Source organism: Hirundo rustica, chromosome 1 (assembly GCF_015227805.2).
Source record: "Hirundo rustica isolate bHirRus1 chromosome 1, bHirRus1.pri.v3, whole genome shotgun sequence".
Lineage (NCBI taxonomy): Eukaryota > Metazoa > Chordata > Aves > Passeriformes > Hirundinidae > Hirundo > Hirundo rustica.
The window spans coordinates 113,629,282-113,648,706 of NC_053450.1; the positions used below are offsets into that span (position 1 = coordinate 113,629,282).

Here is a 19,425-nt window from a genome sequence, read left to right on the forward strand (position 1 = left end):
ACAGCAGGAAAAGTGACAAGTTCCTTATCTGGAAAAGCACCAGCAGGCACTGTTATCAGAGCAGACCAGCTCTTTTAAAGTGGATTGATGAAGCTATTTTTAAAAACACCTAATAACATCACAGAGGAGACTCTGATCTCAGCAAAGGTGAGCCGCACAGCTTGATACTCCTGGGAGGCAGCTAATGAAACTGAAGCTTGTCATACACAGACCGCATCCAGTAATTGGCTTTGAACACTGGAGCTGAGCCTCCCCCGTGCTGAGCTCAATGCCCTGCTCACAGCTGCGCACGACCAGGCGTGAGTGGCCCTCTCTCCCCTGCCTGTGCCACCAGGCACAACCTGCATACTTGGAAGGCAAAGAAAGAAGCCTGCTTTCTCCCAGCCCCTCACACCTACCAGCTGGCTTCCAGGAGAGACAGTTGTGTAGGGAAGGTGGCAAAGTGGTGTCGGAGTAAGTGGAGTGCTGATGGAGAAGGGAACACCTTCTACCGCAGAAGGTGATGGAAACGGGGGGAAGACCTGAAAGGAGAAGGAAGAGGGTCACATGTCATGCCTTCATCCCACACAGTGGAACCACCAAAAAATGCCAATCCTCAGTCAGTGTTCTGTGCCAACAGTGCACAGTCCCTTAGGGACAGCCACTGGCTTCCCCAGGAATGCAGCCAGCAAAACAGAAGAACATCACTCATCTTCCCCAAAACTCCACTGACCCTTCCTAGCCCACTCTTCCCTGGCCTTTGTGGACCCACAGGCCCACTCTATCTCTCAATGTAAACACTGAATTCTGCAACCACCCTGGAATACAACCTAAGAAAATACTGTCCCACAGTGTGAGAAGACTCTTTAGTCCTCTTGAAGAAATTTCATCTGCATATCTGAGGAGCTCTGATTTGGTTCTAGCTCTGTGATTTAATGCTCTTCTTTGCGCCACCTTTTTTTTCATGATTCTTCCTGCCTCCCACTACTTCCTAGAAAAATCCACTCCTTCACAGCCTAGATACACCCCGACTGGAAAAGCCATTTTAAATAGAAAGCAGTTTCTCTGCTGAGAAAAGTCATCTGTGGCTCTGATAATTTGATATTTTTATTTGTGGAAGATCTCTAAGTCTCTGTGTTTTAAATCACCTCCTAAAGACCTGAGCACAGACCAAAAACTTTAAGAATTTTGGGGAGCAGCAACCGAATGTGGGCTGATAACACAGGGAACCATTTAAACCCACAGCACTTATGGAACACTAAAAAGCAACAATTTTTAAGAGAAAGGGGGTGAGAAAAAGGGGAATGAGAATATTCAATTTCCAGATGATTGAAGCAAACCTCAGTAAGTTCACAATGAGATGGAACAATGAGTAAGTTCACAAGGAGATTGGAAATTTAACTGGAAAAAGATTTCCATACAGTCAATCCATTTTGCACACTGCTTAATAAAGAGTGGGCTCTAAGTAATTAGTCCCAAAACATGACCCCAGTGCCTAGAGTGCATGTTCATGGCACACTTCGCAAATGTTGGAAGCTGAAATCCAGCTTTGACGACAGCAATTTAAAACACAAAAGTGAGACTCCAAGTAAAACTGCCACCTTGCAATCATACATCGTTCAAAATGCACTCTGGCAGGAAAGCAGACTGCAAGGCAGCTTTCCTGTATCTAGTTCACGCATTTGGTATCTACCACGGTTTTGAAAATGACATTGCAAAATAAACACCCTGTCAGACAGCTGATGCGTTTAGCATAAGTCAGATTTGTTTCAGGGAGAACGTCCTTGCAGAGAATAAGAGCTCTTCTGGCTCCCAGCTAAGTCAAGGCTTCAGCTAACAAGCCAATCAATCAGTTCAAGCATTTTGAGATTGCTCTTAAAAGGAACCGTTTCTGTTTTATTACCAAAGTCAGCAGTCACCGTTTAAAAGTCAGCATTTGTCAATAGTTACCCAACTACGGCACTGGTGTGAAAACACTGCTATGTTCCCTTGGCTCGAGCAGTTGTTCAGATACAGTCCCTATTCTCATCACCAGAGAAGAGTGTGCCTCTCCAATTTATTCATTCTTCCGAAGATGGAGCCTTTATCTTCACAGCCCACTTAAACACGGGGTTAATTGAGGGGGGCTGGAAGGAAGCAAGGGGACCCAGCAGCCGCCGGTGAGCCCACCCACAGAACATCCCTGTGCAAAGCATCCAGAGCTAACACAGGCAAGAGAAACTTTTCCACCGTGCTTAGTCAGCACGCAATAATTGAAAAGGTGCAGGGTGCGATAAACCCGGCATCCGTATCCATTGGGGCCAAACTCGCAAATTCATTGTTAAGCTTTCAAAGCCGAAGACAGCTTTTGTCGGGGGGGCTAGGGGGGTGGTGTCCCAAGGCACTCAGCCATCAAGAAAAACTGTCAGGAGAACCTAATTACATCTTTACCCGCCCCAGCAGGCTTTAAACCTGCAGCGCCTTTGACCTCTGGGGAGGTTATTAGAGTTGTAATTGAACAGCTGGCGGCAGGAGCAGGCACCGCTCACCCTCACCGCGGGCGCTCGGGCCGGACCGCTCTCGCTGCCCGGCTGTGCAGAGGTGGCCGCGGCCGCGGCGCCAGCCCCGCTCCGGGAGGGTTCCCCGTTTTGTCCGCCTCCCCGCCGTGGGGTCGCCGCCGACCACGAGGGACACGGCCCCGCTCCTCCCTCTCTCCCTTCGGGAAGGGGGCGGCAGCCGCTACCACCCCACACGAACCGGCCCCCGCACCGCGGCCGCCCCGCACCGCCTCACCTGCCGCCCGCGGCAGCGACCGCCCCTGGGCTCGGCCCGACCCGGCCCCGCCGCCCCGGCCGCCTCCTTGCTCACGGTGTCCCCGCCCGGCGGCGGGCGGGCACGGGGCGGGAGCGCCCGGCAGGCGGCGGCGCATGCCCGGTGCGGGAGAGCGGCATGGGGGAGGCTGCGGTCCGTGCGGCCTTCAGCGCGGGAGTGCTCCTGCCGCCTTCAGCGCACGGCCTTTCCCCGCTCCGGTCCCCGCTTTCAGCGCACGGCCTTTCCCCGCTCCCGTCCCCGCTTTCAGCGCACGGCCTTTCCCCGCTCCCGTCCCCGCTTTCAGCGCACGGCCTTTCCCCGCTTCCCTCCCCGCTTTCAGCGCACGGCCTTTCCCCGCTCCCGTCCCCGCTTTCAGCGCACGGCCTTTCCCCGCTCCCGTCCCCCCTTTCAGCGCCCGGCCTTACCCCGCTCCCGTCCCCGCTTCCCTCCCCGCTTTCAGCGCACGGCCTGCCCCCGGCCCTGCTCGGGGGTGTTCCGCGCACACCCTGCACCCGGTGCCAGCTCCCAGCCCTGCTCCCACGGCAGCCCGGCCGGTTCCCATCCCGGCTCTCTTCCCTGCCCTCTTCCCGGGCTGCCCGGCCTCCTCGGCTGATCGGTTTCCTGGAGCCCTCTGCTTTTCCCAGCCGTCTGCGTTGCGCACCTGCAGCTCCTTGTTTTTCTCCCAAATCTCTTCCAGCCTCCACAGAATCGTAGAATCATCAGTGCTGGGAGAGAGCTTTCAGGTCATCCAGTCCAAGTGTCCGCCCAGCACTACCGCTGTAACCCCTAAACCACTTCAGCCAGCACCAGGTCCAAGTGTCTCTTGAACATCTCCAGATGGTGACTTCAACACAGCCCTGAGCAACCTGTTCCAATGCCTGACCACCCTAACAGTGAAAAATTTGTTTCTAATAGCTTATATCAATCTCCCCTGTCCCAGCTTAAGGCCATTTCCTTTAGTCCTCTCATGCTAGTCATGGCAAAAGAGACCTGCCCCCACCCCACTGCGACCTCCCTTTAGGGGGTTGTAGAGGGCAATGAAGTCTCCTTTGAGCCTCCTCTTCTGCTGTACCTCCCATCACCTCCCCACACTGTCCTGCTCCTGTCCCTCTGGGTCCCTTTCTCACCCTCTGCTCCCCCTACCCCACAGACTTCTTCCTTGCAGCCCGCACTTCTTGCCCTCTTCCACTCAGAAAGAGGTTTCTAAAGCGGAGGGCAGCCATCCTTATGATGAGTACACGGCTCGAAATCCACCGTGAAAACCTGACAGATCACAGGCAGCAGCATCCTTAGTGGGGGAAAGTTCTTTTCCACCAGGGAAATTGTGACAGTGCTGGCAGGTCACTTTCACATGGTGGTGTTTGCTATGGTCAGGCTTCACCAGAGCAACCCAGAGACCTTTACAGCTTGAATAAACCACTGAGAGCATGCTGAACCTGCAACAAGAGGTTGAACTGCCTGAGCAGGTGGACACGTGTGTGTAACAGCACCTCTGCTCCCAGCCTTTCCCAAAGTCAATGGGACTTTTGTCATTCACTTCACTGAGGCTTTTGTTTCTCATGGGAGCTTCCCATTTTCAAGCCCGTACAGAGCTCTCGCTCAGTGGGAAGGACAGATAGAGGTTTGGTAGCATCTTTCACATTAGCTGGTGTTTGTATGCATAGCTAAATGCTCCCAGAGTGACAGGACTGCTGAACATGCATGCAGGAATTTAATATAAGAGTTTAACCGTTGAAAAGTTTGCTCCTGAAAAGCTGATAATCATTTGGGGGAAATCAAATCTAAAAGCTTAGCGCTCCTTCCTCCAGCCTCTTTTTTCTGCCTTACGGATTTTGTAGCTAATAATCTGGAGAATTCATTTGTGTTACAAGAGATCACGCAAGAACTGAGGGTTTTCAGGAATTCTTGTTGCTGCTTAAAGTTTAATTTCGTTACAATCTCTATGAATTCTAGTGTTGAGCTCCCATGGACTGACAAGGCAAATGTCAGGATTCTGAGATTTGTTTTTCAGTTTGTTCAAGAACTGTTAGGCTGATGAAATCCATTGCAAGAAATCCCATCTACTCTGTTTCTCGTTAAGTTTCTGAGTTATAGTCCAGCGGAGAGACTTCAGAATGTTGGACCCACATCCCTTTAGCTAGAGCAGGAGTGCCAAATAATCATTATCATCATAATTTTCATTATTTCATTGGAATTTTCACTGAAATAAAAAGTCACTATTTCAACAATATTTAGAGATAGCTATTCATCTTCCCAAAGCATTTGTGAGTAGAAATCCTGACTAAGATTTCATAAATACCTGCTTGCATATTCACGTAAATGTCATCTGCAGTGCTACTTTTCCTCCTTGTTATGAAATATTTAGTGAACCAGTCAAAAGCCAGACACTACAGTAATTTGAATCAAGTGGCCAGTCACGTATCACAGACGATGAATAGCCAAAGACACAGACATAATCATTCTAGGAAAAAAGAACACCCATAAGCTGAAACGTGCTTCTATGAAATATTCATAGGCTTGTGGAGATTTATTATCATGTCTGCTTCAGAATAACCTGCAATGGGAAAAAGAGCATAATCTGATAAACTTTTCATGCAAAACAGCTCATTTGTTATTCCTGGAGTAAGAAGTTTGTAGACCCACGTCCCTTTAAGCACACCATCTATATGGGGTAGGGATGAGTTTTCCCTAATGCAAGCTTTTACAGGGGATACCTACTAGTGGAAGCAGTGTGAATGTGCTAATGGCAGAGACAGTCCCTTCAGGTGCCCAGGCATAGGTGCCTAGTGCAATTTTGGACAGTTTTGGTTGCCCAAGACATCTGCACAAAGCTGGTAGGTACAACATGGGACCTAGAAGAAGACGCTGCCTGGTCTGAACTTGAGCTTCAATGTAGTGTCACTCTTTGCCCAAATCACTTCTGATGTGACCATTCAGGGAATAAAGCACCTTTTACAGACACAGGCAGAGGATGGACTCACAGCTGGGAGCTAGAACAGCTGAGTCACCCTTTACAGTTGAATAGACAGAGCTGTATTTCAAACCCGAAACAAGCATTGGATTATTTCCAGCTCATACATCCTCTCTTCACATCACCTTCTACACTTGGGCCCTGGAAGCTGATTCAACCCAGCAGAGTCACTGATGTGCCTGCTCATGAACATCAGCACATGGGACTGCAGCACTTCAAGCCTTGCACACTGAAGTTAACTAGATCCACAGGCTTCTTTGTTGTGTGTCTCTGTGTGAGGCTACCTCAGCTTTTTTGGCCACTTACTTAAATGCCTCTGCTTTCCCTTGCTTTTCAGTACCTCTGTGTGCTGCACAAATTGCAGGCACTTGTGCTCTTATCCTTTCTACAAAAGGACAGAGAGAAGGATCTACACAAGCAGTTGGTAGGATCTTGCTGGGATTTAGCCACTCACATTTTTTTAAATGTCAGCTTTGTGAAATGGTTTTGGTGAGGGTAATGGGACACACAATCCCAAAGGATGTGGCAGTGTGCCTGTGGTATAATCACAGCTCAGCAGAGCCTGCAGGCCAACCAGCCAGTATGTAAAACTCAATGAGCACTAGCGATTCCAGTCTTGTAAGAGGTAATAAGCAACATCCGTGGAGTGTGCTGCTGCCTAATCATCCTGCCAAGGAAAACCATTTCAGCCAAAAACATCAGTGAAGCCATTTGGGACTGAAGGCACCATGGAACTCTCCGCACATCCGCTCAGCATATGCAAAATGCGGGCAGCAGAGAGAGCTGAACGAGGGACTTTGAAAGTGCTATATGCCTCAAACCTCTCTTACAAATTCATGTAATTCACTAAAGAAATTATACATATTCATGTCATTTTACCTCAGGACTGTGAATTTGTTTGGGGGGGATAAATGCTTTCTTGCCTCCAAAGAGCAAGATTTCATTAAACTGTCTCTCTTTTGGAAAAAGCAAGCAGTGACCCCAATCTCTGCAGCACCTGGCAGCCAGTACGAGCTGTATCATGATCAGTATCTGCCCTCTAGTAGCAATTTTTCACACACTGATGTCGAACACATGCAGGAGTGAAAAAAGGAAATAAATCTGCTGCTCAGCAATGCTGCCACTGAAATGACTTGTGCCTACGAGGCAGTGAGGATACTGGGTGTTCTGAAAGCACAGCTCTGATCCCAGTGTTTCACTCCTTAAGCCCAAGGGCTGGGTAGTTGCTGGTGTTGCCAAAGAAGGTTAAGGCTTTGTTTATGTTGTTGAAGGTAAAATGAGGTGAAATGAGCACATGTGCTGTTAAACAGGTAAGCAAACATGACTGTTCTATACAAAGAGAGATTAAAAAAAAAAAAAAAAAAAAAAAAAAAAAAAAAAAAAAACCAAACCAAAAAAAAACCCAAAAAAACCTTCTAAGGATGGCAGTTAAAACTGTCATGGTGGTACTAAGAGAGCAAGAACACTTCCCAGTCCCTCAAGCAGAGCACCAACCCCTGCTTCTGCTGTTAGCCATTGGATCCCACTTAGCACAGAAGTGAGCAGCCTGTGGCAATCCACACTGGCATGACAGCAAAGCAACGGAGAGAGTAGCTCTTTTGTCCTGGAGTGGTGACAGCTTCTGCTTGGTTTTTGGAGTGGTCTGCTTAGTTTGGAATGCAGGACAGTTAGATAAGCAAATACCTGATTTATTTAGCCATTTGCTTATTTAACAACATGATACAGGCAAGCTATTAAGCAATAAGGAATTTTTCCTTATATATCAGGACATCCATTCATATGTGGACTTGAAGTAGATGTTTCTGCTAAATATAGAAAAAGACTTGCACTAATCTAAATTCAACTAAATATAAATCTCCACAATACAAAAAAAGGAATAGGTGGGTACTAGTGACAATTAATAAAAAAGACAAGAAAATGGAGAAATCCAATGACAGTCAGCATCAACAGATGTGCCAAAAGCTCCCTTGTATGACAAAATGACTGTCTCATGAAATATTAGCAACTATCCAAAACTGGGAAAGTGTGAAAATCTTGTTGCTGTATAAATTATCTAAGACACTCCTGCCAATTATAGACTTGCTGTGAGGAAGAGAGACATTGGTAATCATGACAGCGACTGTGTCGAGTGTCATGTGAATATTATTGGGCAATTATTCAAATCAATCATTTCTTTTCTGTAGGAAAGATTCATCACTCTTAGTACTTTAGTGTCATTCAGCAACTGGATTGATGGTGCTCTGCTCTCTGTGCTGTTCTGTAGTCTGTCTGTTTAGGGTGACAGCACTGTCAGGTATTTAACTGCTGAGGTGAAGAGCTGTCCAGCAGAAAGTAGGAGAGCATGGGCCCAGAATCCATGAGAAACATTACACAGGTCGTAAGAGACCAGCTTCCTTCTGCACTGAGCAATGTCTCACCCAGAGGCATTTTTGGAAGTGGCAATGCTGGCTGTTGCCATTGTGGCAGGGCACGAGAGGACTCTAGATGTGGGAGGAATGCAATCCTTTTAATCACTCGTCTTCCACACAAGATGTTTATGAGACCTCCTAGCCATGTCTTGTCATTACAAATCCTCTGACTTCAGTGCCTGGCATCCCTGTTTGTTGAGAATGACTCCCATATTTGATGATGTTCTTGCCTCTTGCTTTCCCAGCCCTGTGTGTCTGACCTACCTATGTCGTGAGGAATAATATATCAATTCACTTTTTTGTTGTTAATTAATATGCCCCATCCATTCCTTCTGCCTTTTCCTGTAAACTGTGCATGTATAAAGGCTGATTTCCAGCCTGTTGTCACAAGGGGATGCATTAAAGCTGCAGATCTGCCTTTGCAAAGCCTTAAGCACCTGATTTTGTAAATTAGATAAAATACCATCTACATGTTACTGCTAAAAGTGCACAGTATCAGCTGGGTTTCAGCACCACAGGGCTTCCCTGCTTCTGTTTGAGAAAAAAAACTAACACCAGCAAATGGTAACTTGAAATGGAATTTGTTCTTTAATAAAATAACAAAACAAAATCTTCACAGAGAAGTAGTTTCCTTTTTTCTACATGTAAGTGTTTGTGACAAAAGAGCGTTTAACTCTTCAGGCTGGTGATAACAAATAAAGATGTGGTTCACCTCGACTTTCACACGCTGTCTCTCTTTTCAAAGAACTTCTTTCCTTTATTCATGAGCTCTTTGGGGACAGGATTTTTAACAGTTCTTTCTGCCAACTTGTGGTTAGCAGAATATTTACTTTCTTTTTTTTTTTTTTTTTTTTTTTTTTTTTTTTTTTTTTTTTTTTTTTGTTTAACCGTGTGTTGTGGCTCCCAAGTATCCATCTGTAACTCTGAAAAATATCCGGTAGCTTGTGGCTAGAATATATTTTGGGATGCCTAGTTTGTCACTGGTTAGCTTGGATGCTGAAGTTTAAACTGACACCTGAAACTCACCAAGATGAGCCATCCTTTGGAGACCCTCTCTTCAGCCATCTCTTCCAGGTCACCCTGCTGAAGTCCTGAGAGATTATTGATGTTGGTACTGAGCCATCACACAGGAAAGAATTTTGGTTCTTTTTGCTTTAAGACTGCTTATGCCACAGATCATCCTCACTTCCTGCATCCTTTCTTGCACCTCTAATGAGCTGTGATGACCTTCATTCACATAAGGTTTCGGCAGTGCATATCCTATTTTTTGGAAGTGATTTTACAGGAAAGGAGTCACTTTTATGTGTTACATCTCCATAGAAGAAGTGTGAGGTCTGGACTTAAAGATAACTATCCCTGCTTCACTTGATGGTTGAACGGTGCAGCCTCTTGCTCTTTGTATCTGCTTTTTGTAAGATGTGAGCTTTGCCCCAGTGTAGCATAGCCTAACTTTTGTGGCCTTCATTTAATGACACACAGATATGAAACAAGGAGGCACTATACCTCCTCCCAAGACAGCAGCTTGAGAGCTGTGTCCATCCTGCAAAACAATGGGAAGCATCAAGCCTAATGCTAAGCAATCCCAGTCTTCCTTCAGGACAATTACCCTCATTTTCAGCAATTTGTTTGTTTTTGCATGCACAACTTGCGGTTCCAAATCTAAGTGGGGATGAGTTACAATGATTTCTCTGCTCCATAAACCCCACTGCCCACTACCTGGGGAAGTGGTGGTCATTCCATCCTTCTCCCACCTGCAGAGGAGTCCAGACTAGCTGGCTCCTGCCTGAAAGGGTTCAGATCTTTCTTCTTAGTGAGAGCAAATGCTCTCTTTATCTCTTCTTCTGACGGTCAGACTGTGACAGAGAATGGAAACTGGTTGTCCAGCTTTTCAGGATGGTCCTGTTTCAGGCCAGCCAGAAGGCAATGCCAACTACCAATCCTTGCATGGCATTGTTTTCAACTGGGGATGTTTGGTTCCAGTGAACTTTCCCACAACTTAACTAGAACTTTGCCCTCCTTGACAGCAGCCCTAGGTACCACAGAAGTGAATTGGGAGAGCCAGGCCAGCTAATAAAGCTGGCTCCCTTGTTGGATTCTGTCTGCCCCAGGAATTATGTTCCTATGAGCTCAATTTTTAACTAGCACAGCAAAATAAATGAAAACAAGGCAAAGAATAATGTTCCACTTCTCTGGGAACAAAAGGCCTCAAGGATGTAACATGAACTCAGCATGTCTCTTTGCTGGAGAATTCATACATAGGATGGAAAAGAACTCTCCAAGGTGACAGCAACACGGGTGCCCATTTTTCCCCTTGCCTTGCCCTGCCCTGCCTCACCTTGCCTCTTTTTTCTTTGCTTTTCCTTTCCTTTTTTTCTTTTTATTTTCTTGTAGTGGAAAACATATAACATCTGCCTGCATATCTGAGCAGGGAGTTTGGCTCCTTCCATTCATGTCACTGCAAGACAGAGCATCTCTCGGGGAGGATTATTTTCCTCCTCTTTCAAAGCACCACTGTCTGTGAGCGTGCCCCAGCTCTCCCCTCACTCACTTTGTGCTGACAGCAAAATCATCTCCATCTGAAGCTGCTCCATCTCCCTGCAGCTACAGCCCCCTGTGAGCTGAGGCTGCCTTCCTCCTGCTCCCTCACTTACAGATGACACATCCCATCTCATTTATATTATTAAAATTATTTCCACGGGGTCACCTTCTGCTTCACGCCTGAAATGATATAGAAAATTAAGCTCTTCCTCTTGTGCCACTTGGATTTAAATTGTAGATTTTAAATCTGCCCTCACGTCTCAATCCTTTAATTTTCCACAGGCAGCGCCACTGCAGCGGCAACTCCTAGTGACTGCATTAAATGTTAAAAAAAAAAGAGAAATCACAGGCATCAACTCATATGATGTTATGATGAGTGAGGTGGGTAATAACAAACATGCAGTACTCCAGTCACCCACTGGGTCTCTTTCCATTTTCTTCAGAGAAAACCGAAACAACCCGCTGTGTGGAGTATGAAGAAGGTCGTATCAAAAGAACATCTGCACATTAGCGTAGTGATTAGCTTGTAGAGTAGCACCCAGGGGTGAAAGGGCTTTTATCTTCCTTTCCACACACAAAAATGATGTGTCACGTGAAGGAATGCTTACACTGAAGTCAGACCTGACGTCTGTTGTGACTGCTCAAGCATTTAATCAAAAATATTTCCTTGCAGGTGAGCTTGGCAAAAGGCATCGGGCTGTTTAAGGTAAAGTGCTGGACTTTTTTAGGAAGTGTAATTGCAATTACTGTGTTTCACAGGCAAAAATGCTGCCAGGAATGAGTAATTCTTGGTATGGGATGCAGACAATACAGTAACTACGCGAACCAATACTTTGGAAATTGTATCTTTCACTTAAGCTTGATTTAAATGTGTGAATTCTTTGCAGCTTTCTGGTGTTTCCTAGTCTTTACCGTTGTCTTTCTTTATTACAGATCTGAAAGAAGCTGCTGCCATATGGAGAGCTGGAGCAGCCAAGAGTTATATTCACCGGCAATGCACTATTCAAAGCATTTAGAAGCTGCCAGTCCTCATGGTCCCAGACCAAAGCCAACCTTTGTAGCAGCACTATTAGGTTTTCTTGCATCTTTTTCCAAGTCAGATGGTGTTGGCACTCACTTGTGAAGAACACTGGGTCAGATGGTCTGAAGGGTTACTCCTCATGGCAATTACCATGCTAACTCAGATGCAGCTGCATCCCCAGTTACATTCAATTTAGGAGACAGAATAATCCTCTGCATTTTTTCACTGTGTGCAGCACAGGTCTGATGGGTCTCACCTGAGTACTGGAGAAGGGACGGAAGAAAGGAGGAGCTTTTGCTCTTTCTTTGGGCAAATGACTGAGCTATTCCACAGAGAAGGCTACACAATAAAAATTAATCCAACTCTTTCCTAGTGGCTCGTGACTAAATACATGTCTTGGTTTTGAAAAGACAGGTGTCTGCTAAGGAGAGGCAGGCCTCTCCAGGAAATGAAGAATTTGAATCCTTCCCTCCGTGTTATTATAATTTGGAAGATTAAAAAATAAAACTTTTCAGTCAGAGCTATGGGGAAAAGGAATAACAGTCCTTTACTAGTAACTATAACAGGACAGACAAAAAAACAACAGCAATTATAACAATAGTAGAACAGAACCAAGAACCCCGAGGGCACACGGTGGAGGCTCTGGCGCTGATGGCTGGAAGCCGGGCGCGGTGGACTGTCCTCGGCAGGCAGGGGGTGTCCTCGGCAGGCAGAGGTGGCAGTGCCGGAGAAGCCGCAGCGGCGGGACCCGGGCTCACCCAAAATCCAGCAGGACAGCGAAGAAACTCCGAATTCCTGGATACTCCAACAGATGGTAGAATTCCCAGGACCAGACTCCTTCGTTAACCGTGGACTCCAGCCAGCCGTGGCCCGATCCCTGCTCCCCCCCGGAAGAAGAAAGAAAAACCGCGAGATCCCCCCACCCTCCGCTCTCTCCGGGAGCTTTTTTCCCTCCCCCAAAACTAAGTTATCAGTTCTTTTGTCCACGTTAAGCACTCAGCACTTAGTCTCCTAGCAACTTGGGAGGGGGGGAAAAAATTCTACAGGAGACTTAAACCCCAACAATACACAACTGTTTAAAGAAGCACAGGCATATCTGTTCAGCCTTCCTTGCAGCATATCCTTCTATCCAGAATGTGCTTGGGAAGCAAGATAGGTCAGAGACACTGGAAAGATGAAAGCTATTGCATTAGTATTTTTGTCCTAGAGCTGTAATAGAAATCTTTAGTAAGCAAAGCCCAGGCATGAAAATCACATTGTAGCTTGAAGATGAAATCCAATTTTGAGTTGAAATTCACACCCATTAGTGGTCTCAAGGCCAAAGTATGCAGAGACTCTGTAAGTCTCATTTTCAGGGTGTTAGCAGCGCATAGATCCCTCTGCTGGTTCCTCTGTACATGAGTGAATTGGATCCAGAGCACAAGCACAAGCTCATGTCAGAGCACTGCTATAGGTCATATTTGAAGACAACTTTACCAGTTCTAAATTCAAAGATTAAAAAAATCTGACCGGAAGAGTGCTGACACATTCTGAAAATTTAGAGGTGAAAGGGATCTGGAGTCTTTTAATAAACTGTTATAAAAGTAAAATTGCAAAATGCCTCTCTTCTGCGTGGAAACCTCAAGGCACATTCCCAGCTTTGAATCTAACTTGTAGACTGTATTCCTCTTCTGTTTCCTTTTTCAAGACATGCAAACTCCTCTAAGCTGTAAACATCTGATTCTGCTGATGGGACTCTTAGGGACAAATTTATGCTACAGAACATTTCTTCAAACAGATAGCAGATGCAATGTGTGACTATGATTGTTATAGTCCAAGCCTTTCAACCGTGGCTTTGGTTCTAGGATCACTGACTCCTCTAGGATTACCCACCCAAGTGGTCCTAGTTTTGTAGTCACCACCCAGTCTGCTCAAGGACAGTCTTCATGCAGAATAAGGACTCACAGGCAGCACTCCGAGACCAGGCAGCCTCAGACAATAATGCCCCCTACTGATATTTGAACAATTCCAGGGGAAAGAGAGGTCTCCAAGAGCTGGCAATGGCAGCAAGGCTGATAAAAGCAGCAAGAACACGCGTGAGGAGCACAAACAGGCACCTTGAGGCTCCTGACAATTTAATGTGTAACGGCACAGAAAAAATCATATTTTGAGAAAAGGCTTTGAAGATCTTGTATTTTAGGGTGGAGGAGTCTCAGTTAAAAGGTAAGGGCTAAAATTTTGCATTTCAGCTGCCACAGAAACCCACAGACTGTCTCATCCAGGCCAAGGGAGCTGTGGACGTGGGCTGCTTGGAAGCTGCAGAGGCACCACGAGCACAGCTCACACCGAGACGTTTGCAGACCCACATCATGGTCGATATTGCATACAGACACGGTCACCTCACCTGGAGGGAAACTGAGATGAGAAGGCAGTGACATGACTAAAGATATAAGCATGTACGGGTAGGCAGATTACTTCCTTTCTTATAAGGGTTTCTGTAATGCCCGAGTCCTCTTAGCAGCCCAGCAGTTATAATCCTTTATAGCCAAATGCTGACAGCAGTTTCATTGCCTATGAACCACTACTTGTAACAGCTTTCCTGAAATTTGGTGTTTGAAACTTAGGTTGCTCTGTGTTATGTTCTGTTACTGTATATAAAGCAGGTGCTTCCAACGAAAATCATTTTATATTTTATCCTGAGTATCTGTAGCCTAGGAGTTACAAACTTGTATTTTTAGAATTAAAATAAACTCAGATAGTTGAGCAAAAAGACTGATGCTTAGTTTCCTCATCTTCCCAGGAACAAAGACAGCCATTCCACTGAGAGCCAGCCTTGGCTAGGAAGAGCACTCCTGTAAACTTCCTGGGAGGTGCAATCGACTCTGGCTCAGTGGCAGTTGCTGTACTTCCATCCACACGCCTTCAGCAAACCTTAAATTGTCCTAGGAGCCACATCTGTGCAAAAAATACAAGGATGAGTGTGTAATTTGCTTGTAACACGTATCCATGGTCTAGGAGGGAAGAACAGCCTCCTCAACCGCAAAAAAGCTGTTTGCTCTCTGGTGATCAGGGCGAGGAATTTCAGTCAAAATAGTCCTGTGGACTAGGACCCTCAGGGCAAGAGACAGGACCTGGCTCTGATGCTACCCTTAAGGTGAGTTACTTCCTACTGTAAACACAGCCTGTGTTTTCCAAGCAGCTTCCTCCTGCCTGTAGACTTGCTCAGAGAGTGAAGGTAACTTCCTGCTAAGTTTGCTGTGGCAGCCTGTCAGCATCAGACAAAGACTGCTTTTGCAAAAATAGCAAGGCACCTTAAGAAATCCGAAAAGTGAGGCTGGATTTTACTGTTACCACTACCCAAAAAACACTGTGTATCAGTGTGCCCTTGGGAATATATTGAGACAGTGAAATCCAGTAAACATTGTGAAGTTAAAACCCTCAGTGGCTTATTAAGCTTTTATCACTGGATTTATGTCAGCAAAATAACACGGAAAATGTGTTCAAGTGGTTATTATGCACCACTGTGATCAGGCCACATGAAGTTGTATCTGGCACCTTGTATGCAAAGGAAATCTGCTTTTGATGGAAACTAATGCATGGTTAATTTGCTACATTAGCATGTCACAATTAGTACGCAGGGCTTATGATGTACTACAACTGCATCTTAGTATGCATGCACGCAAATAGACACATAATACATCAGTGTGTTAAATGCAGGCATCTCTAGGACAGAAGGTGATATAAACAAATCTAAGCAGAAGTTTTGGACACAGAACGAGGGCTGCATAGTAAGTGCCTCAATTTACAGTCCAATAACATATTATATATTCCTCTGCACACCCTGAACAGTGTGCATATATTAAAAACTCTAATCTATGTACTTTCATAATTGTGAATATATTAGGACTTTTTGTGGTTCATTCTTTTTAAATTGCACAATCCAGGGTCACTTAAATAGTTACAGCTTGAAGATGAACACTGTGGCTGTGTCAGAGTAGGACATCTCATCACTCTCAGTTTTGTACATCTGTAACCATGGTGACTTTGTGGCTGCAGCTTTCCCTAGACTTGGTGTAACCTGGGGTGGATAAAGGCATGCTTCTCCGTCTGGTGTGGATGTCACGTACAGAATCTCTTAGGATACATTTTTAATTACTATGTTCTCTTAATTACTCCTTCTGATTTCCCTGGTGAATTGTCTTTCTCGAGTTTCAGTGACTCATTGTGAAACGGAGTGATATCTTTGCTGTCTTCAGTCAGGAAAATTCATCCCAGACCTCTGCACCTTCTCAAGGACAACACTTGTTTGAAAAGCAATGCAGCCTGGTGCTTTGTGCTTGCGGCTACCAACCAAACACAGTTTTACAAGTGCAGACTTCCTTCCTTCGGCTGCTGGCCTTGCCAAACCACACTGGAGAGTGTGGCCGTCCTGTCCAAAGTGGCCTTGGAGGGCAGCCCTGCTTTGGCTGCAGACTGGCTCGGCTCAAGGTGGGCTCCACCACGTCTCCTCTCAGGGAGGTGCAAGGACTGCATGGTGGTGACCCCAGCAGAAGTGCAAAGGTGACGCATGATGGGGTGTAAGGACAGGGGAGGGTCACATCACCCCCGTGGCAGTTTGGTCCCCGGCACGGCTGTCAGGCAATCTGGAGACAGACTCGGGCCTGTGGGACGCGGTGCCATAGAAAAGCTCTCTTGGTGTTCGGGGGGAAGGCCAGCACATGTGTCCCACTCACTGGGAGCTACAGGCAGCAGCCTGTGAGTCTGCAGGGTGTCAATCTCACCAGCCCCTGCTGAGAGGGGGCTTAGCCAGGCAGTGTCCCCTGTCACCACAATCTTTTTTAGATTGCTCTGCTGCAGCACAGCGTGCCGGGACCAAACAACTCTGGATTTAGCCTTTTATGTGACAAAGCACATAGCTAAGAGCCGTGATTTATCCCTTTTGAACAATCCCTCCTCCTGGTGTGCTAAAGCCACCCCCGGGCAGAGGTCGGGGCAGCACAAGCCGTACACACATTTGACAGCCTCACAGCACGGGACTGAGCAGCTGGGAGGGGCAGTGCCGCACTGTAGGGGTGTTTTTCTCCCAGCATACCCGGGGGGCTTGTCATCAACCTGGCCTTCATGAACTGGGAAGTCACCTTACACCGTAGATTAATCAGCATTTAACAGAGCACCCTTAGATTCTTCGACTTTAACTGCATTGAATATAAGCAGTAGCTGCACAATTTCTTTTTTTCTATCTGGGCGATAATAGATCTTCTTTTCATGAAGTCATCCTTAGCTGAGCCATCTCTGTAAATAGCTGAGCCGCCGAGGTGCATTATTTATCACCGTCAGATGTTTAGCACACGAAACCGAGCAGCGGGCAGCAATCGGATCTCCTTCTCGCTCAGACGGGATGAGGGGGATTTGTGGTCAAAAGCTGGGCTGGAAAGAACACACAGTACTTGTTAATTAAGGACAAGCAGTTGGAGACCAGTACTGCTGCATTTCTGACAGAGGGCAGCATTGAGGTTTTTATCGTGTAAAGTAAAACCCCCCAACGAAACACTTTTTGGCTCTCCAGTGATTGCGCAGTTCAGAAAGAAGAAAAGCTTATCACTCACTTTTTTTTTTTTTTTTTTTTTTTTTTTTTTTTTTTTTTTCCCCCCCAAAAAAAAACCCCTGTGCTATCAGCTGGCTTTTAACTAAGATTTCCTTTTAAAGCTGGCTATTTTTTGAGACTGTTTTGGCAGAGGGAGGGCAGGGGCAGGGTTGTTTGCTTACAGCTTAATGGAAAATGCTGCTTTCTGGTCTGCCCCTTGCCAGGCTTTTGCTGCTTCTCCTCTACTCAAGGCCATAAAAGTCCCCAGAACTAGATACTATCTGGGCAGCCTTGTGAGAGAAACGTGTCCAGTAACACCCAGCTGTTGCTCCCCTGTTTTGGGGGCCTGTGGAAAGGAAGGATCTAGGGATGTTCACAAATCATCTGGGGGGCCACCAGCTCCTGCTGCAGACAGCAGTTTTGTGAACCAGCTTTGGACTTGAATCCCTTTCTCACTAAAAACCTCTGTTTCCTCCTGAGTTTTAGTAAGACCAGAGAGCTGTGAGGGCATCCCCACAGCTTCAGCAGGAGGGGATGCTGCTGAATGTCACCCTGGGCAAAGCACTGGACTCAGGAATTTTTGAAGAGAGGATTTAGTTGGTGCAGAAATATATCTTTTTTCCCCCTGCCAGCAAGGAATCAATTAATTCCTGACCAACTTATGTAACTTATGATTAGAAACAGTCCCTGGTGTGGGAATTTACAGCCAAGCCTGTATCTAACTTTCTAGTGTTCCCAGCCTGTTGCATCTCCGGGCTTTGGCTCCACCTCCATTTGTAATTGAAAGGAGGCAATTCCTATGTGAAATTGCTACAAGAGTGGGTGCACCATGAACTTGAGCAGACAATTGGAAGCTTGCCCACTCAGGAGACATTTTCCAGTAAATGTGGATGTTTCCCAAAAGCAGTGGGCGTGAGAGTGCGTGTGTTATCTGCTGCAATACCGCCTCCCCGTAGGCATCGTCATTATAAGTTTGGGAGAGAACTGCTGCATATTCCATCTTTGCCCTGTCTTATTGATATTCATTCGTTCTCTAGTGGGCTTAATGTTGCTGTCTGCACAGAGGAAAAAATTAAAATAACAAGACAAAGAAATAATAGAAGAAGGAGGTGATTCTTTTTTAAACCTTTCTTGTGAGTGAAGACGAGGAATCATCTGTCCCGAGCCTTTGTTCTGGGAGCCCTCGGCACAGCAGTTGTCAGAGCAGGTTGCAGGAACAAGGTATTCAAATGCCTCAGAATACATCCATAAATCATGTCACCACTTTTCTCTGCAGGAGCCAAAGAGTAGGAGGGAAGAGAGATGAGAACAGCGCACAGATCAAACAAGCAACCTTCGGAGGAGGCATCAGCCCCACCATGATCCTTGGCGTGATGTCAGCATCTTTGAGGGCTCCTGTAGGTAGTTTTATTTGTCTAAAATAGGATGGACGCTAACCAAATATTTATGTGCCTCACCAGTGGCTTTCAAAATATTTAAAATTCTTTGCTCATGTGGACTGAAAGTCTTCAAAGGAGCACAAGTCCTCTTGACTTGCAAGATGATATGAGCACCTATGTCACATGCCTGCTTTTAGAAATACTTCTTGCAAGGCAGGCTGATGGACATTGTCCAGCTGTCCCGGCAGGCAGAAGTTGTGCAGCTGCTCCAGGGCAAAGGATATTTGGACAATGAAAGGGAAATGAGGATATTCCTGCTTCGCCCAGCCCTGATTGCTTTAGGAAGGATGTAAATGTCTCTGCAGCTTTACCTGGAGGTCAAACAGGACCTGATCAGGACAGGGTCTGTGAAGGGAAGCTCAGCCAGGTTGTCAGGTCTCACAAGCTGCGTATGAGGTTCCTGGGGCCACTCGGTGCTCCTCTGCCATAGGCTGGGGCTGGGCAGTGGGGTTGCTCGCCATCCCTGGTACCCCTCATGCCACACAGCCAGGCAGCCTGACGTGGGCACTGCTGTCTGTCTGTGCAGCTGGTGGCCGGTCACCACGGGGGGAGAGGCTGCTGTGCCCCTTCTGGCTCCTTGGGCCCATTGTCCCCTTCCATCCCCTGCACCTTGCCAGTTACTGTCTTTCTGTGGTAATCTCTGCCAGATCTCGCTCCATGTCTGGTCACCGCTTGTGGCCTGAGGTGTGCCACTGCCATTACTGTCCCTTTGATCA

General features: G+C 46.5%; 1 protein-coding gene across 8 annotated transcripts in view; it reads right to left on the reverse strand.

Annotated features, from left to right (window-relative positions):
- Nucleotides 1-2,836, reverse strand: part of POMGNT2 (protein O-linked mannose N-acetylglucosaminyltransferase 2 (beta 1,4-)) — a 30,207-nt gene extending 27,371 nt beyond the window's left edge. For 4 of the 8 annotated variants that reach the window (XM_040082841.2, XM_040082818.2, XM_040082810.2 and 1 more), the window contains exons 1-2: nucleotides 2,752-2,811; nucleotides 399-521 (exon numbers count right to left, since the gene is read on the reverse strand). The gene's annotated coding sequence lies outside the window, so the exon portion shown is untranslated. Of the gene's footprint in view, nucleotides 1-398; nucleotides 522-2,751 lie in introns of all 8 variants that reach the window. The other 4 variants (XM_040082854.2, XM_040082825.2, XM_040082872.2 and 1 more) reach the window with 3 other exon arrangements.
- Nucleotides 2,837-19,425: the final 16,589 nt, after the last annotated feature.